This window comes from Lupinus angustifolius, chromosome LG17 (genome assembly GCF_001865875.1).
Source record: "Lupinus angustifolius cultivar Tanjil chromosome LG17, LupAngTanjil_v1.0, whole genome shotgun sequence".
NCBI lineage: Eukaryota > Viridiplantae > Streptophyta > Magnoliopsida > Fabales > Fabaceae > Lupinus > Lupinus angustifolius.
Window position 1 is genome coordinate 6,989,042 of NC_032025.1, and position 3,680 is coordinate 6,992,721.

At 27.1% G+C, this 3,680-nt stretch overlaps 1 long non-coding RNA gene across 1 annotated transcript in view; it reads left to right on the forward strand.

Moving 5' to 3' along the window:
- LOC109331862 overlaps positions 1–245 on the forward strand; it is an 8,809-nt gene extending 8,564 nt beyond the window's left edge. Inside the window, exon 3 of the long non-coding RNA XR_002105852.1 lies at positions 234–245. This is a non-coding gene — a long non-coding RNA (uncharacterized LOC109331862). The remainder of the gene's footprint in view (positions 1–233) is intronic.

Here is a 3,680-nt window from a genome sequence, read left to right on the forward strand (position 1 = left end):
AGTCATCCCCTCTGATTTGGGAGATTTTCCTTCTTCACTATAGAACATAATGTACGTTACATACACGCTTCCAAATACAAGACTCAAACGCTCCTTTCTTGGAACCCAAAGAACTTTGTCACCCTTGGTTTGACCTTTCCCAAAACATCCTCCAAGACAACCTTTCTTACCGCGATTTGGTCCCAACCAAGGTATCGCTCTTTATCCCAAGACCTCCAAGTCTTTGTGTGAAGAACACCTTACCTAAACGCAACTAGGATTTTCCCATTCCTTGAATAAGAATGCTTTGAGTTATGAACGAGTACTTAATACTCAAATATTACAATAAAGATCAAAGCCTAAAACCTAAGCAAGAACTCACAAAACGTCCTAGTCTAATATGAATGTTCATGCATGAGGTTTCTGAAAATATACAATCATAAAGAACTATCTCTTTTTCTTTTCAAGAAACACAAGAATGATGCAAGAAAGTTTTTCAAAGAAACATGCAATATGAATGTGAAAACTAAAGCCCTATCATGATCTAATCTTTCTCCTAATTCAACACTCTCTAATAGATTCTAACAATGATGATCTATCTCTTTTCTCTGTGTTTTCCTTCTCTTAGCCGTTTCTGCAATTAGCCAGTATTTATACAAAACAGATTTTGCCTCTAAAAATGGTTTTTTCAGTTATGTAGTTGAAACAGCAGAAAACACTCACGTTAATCGATTAAGCCATGGGGTTAATCGATTAACCAGTGTATTTTTAATACATGATTAAATGGTAAACTACTTATATGATATATGCTCATGCAATACATGATTTCCAAAATATAATACCTTTAATGTACAAAATCAATGTATTCAAATGCATGAACCTAATTATCATATATTTCTAGATGATGTCTCATTTTAGTGGATTAATTACTTTATTAAAGTCTTGTGAGACTCACACCTAGGTTTGCCTAACCTAGACTCAATATTTATGGCAATCATCTTAGACTTCTAAAAGGATAATAAAGAATTATAACCTAAGTCTAATAAGACACCACTTGAGTCCTCGACATGTTGATTGTTGAGCCATCTTCAAGTTTTAACTAATTCATTGTCTTCATTAAAACATAGGCAAACATTACTAATGCAATCCTTGACACTTTGCACTCTCATAATATATTTTTGTCTTTATTGGGGAAATGATTAATTTGTTGGTGGTCACCTAATATTGTATGGTTTTTATAGAAATTAAAAGTATTAAAGGATAAATCAGGAAAATAAAAATTAATTCATAATGGTAGTTATACATATTTTTCATATATAGTATATACATAGATAGTCAAACTTAAAACATTTACACTTTTTTTATAAAATCTATATAATGTAAAATCACACTTTATATTATTCTAGTGAATTGCACAAAGACACAGAGTAAGTTGTGAAAGAGGATCTTCTTCTGAGTTTAAGAGTTTCAATAGAGATGTGATCAAGTCAAGAGCACCGTTGATAATTGAAACGAGAGTGACTCCTAATACTGCATTAAATGAAGGCGATCGTGCAATTTGAGTAAAATGTAATTTCTATAAATTTTAAATTTTAGGCTTAAAATTTATACATGGAAAAAAAATTATTCATGATTTATTTATATTACTTATATTTACAAGTTAATAATAATTAAATATGAATAGTCAATATATTTAAAAATAAATGATAATTATTATTATAATAATAATATAAAAAATTCTCACACTAATATATATAGAAGAGATTTGTTTACACTCAAGTTAAGTTACACTAATTACACCCAATTTCGGTCAACCATTTTCTTAAATCCAATGGATCATTTATTTCACTCATCCTTATGGTTCGTTGGATTTAAAAACTGGATAGCTAAGATTTAATGTAATTAGTGTAACTTAATTTGAGTGTCCCTCCTATATATATTTATATACTCGTATGAGTAATGTTTCTGGCATTTTATTGCAGATTTAAAATAAAGTTAAAATGTACTTTTGTTATACCAATTTTTTTTCTTGCAATTTTAGCCTTCTTATTTTTTCATCCCTATATTTATATAGACATGCAAAAATAGTTTTTCAATTAACGTATCATCCGCAACCCTAGTGGTGTTTCCTAGTTACCATGGCACTATTGGAGTTTCAAAATTAACTAGGAATTATTTAAAAGGAATGTTATTGGTTTGCACTTTTTGCTATAATCATATCGAATCTATTTATATTTTGTGACTTTGTTTCAAGTATTTGGAGAGGTTTTTATTATTGATTACAAATCCCTGGTATAAATCTTTCTTCAACTCTAGACTCCTTCAAGCTTCATGATTCCCTCTTAGTAGTAGATGTGTAAAATTATGGAGAATGTATTGGGAGGACACCCCTACTTATGCTTGTTTTAATACAATTTTCTTTTATAAAAAAAAAACTATTGGGGTCATTCTTACGTAACATCCAGCATTACAATGTGTAGTTTTGACCTTACATCTCTTTTCATTTGTACAAAAAAAAAATCCGTTGTTTTTATGTGACTTTTCATCATCTAATTTACATGATTTTGTAAGAATTATTCTCCTTTCAATATATCTAATAAAAATCAAATAACTTATGTAATGATAATCTCATTCTCTAGAATTGAATATGAAGTACATTTTGACAAGTACACACTTTTGATGAACTGATGCATGCTCACAACGAAGAAGACAAACGACAAAATGAAATTAGATAATAGTACTTTGTTGGATATTAAATAGTAATTTTTCTTTCTACTCTAATTTTTAATTTATCTAATAATAATAATGTAATCTAACTTATATGTGTGACAAGGTGAAGTTGATAATATATCTTTCTTAAAACAAATAAAAATGGGTTTTATTAATACAATTATTTAATTTTGATTATTTACAATATTTATTTTCTTAATTAAATATAATTATATTATTTTTTAATTTTATTAATTATAATAATATGTTGATGAGTTTTGCATAATTAAAAGATTAAGTTATTATATTGCAATTATTTATATTTACCTAATTTATTATATTGTGATTTTTTATATTAAGTGTATTGAAGCATTATTATTATTGCATAATGATGTAAAATTGATGATTAAAAATCAAAGGCGAATTATGTATAAAAGAAAAGGACGAGACTAAAACAACACTATAATTTTGAATATCAGAATGACACATATATTGTGATGTTTGACAATATCTACCGCATAATAATCTCTGTTAGGGTTTTGGATGAAAATTTAATAGAAATACTATTTTTACACTTTTATGTAAGTTGGAGGACGTTAATCACATAAAAAATAATTAGGGGAGACTAAAATCGTACAATTTATAATGACCAAAATTATATTTTAGCCTTAAAATAATATATACATAAGGTAATTATTGAAATTGTTGATTTTAGTATAAAATAATATAGCATTGAGTAAAATATTCCTAATAATGAATTGGATTGAATAATTAATATATGACACTGTAAGATAAAAAGAGGAAACATAAAAATTTAATTAACACTTCTTGATTTTCTAAAGTGACAAATAGCACACACAAAACTTAAAAATAATAATAATACTACTAAAGTAATAATTGGAATGGATTTTTGTTTCACAATAAAGAGCGGTACAGAATAACCTTTGGACATATCATTTTAGTTGTTACATACAGAGTAGTACAAAATAACT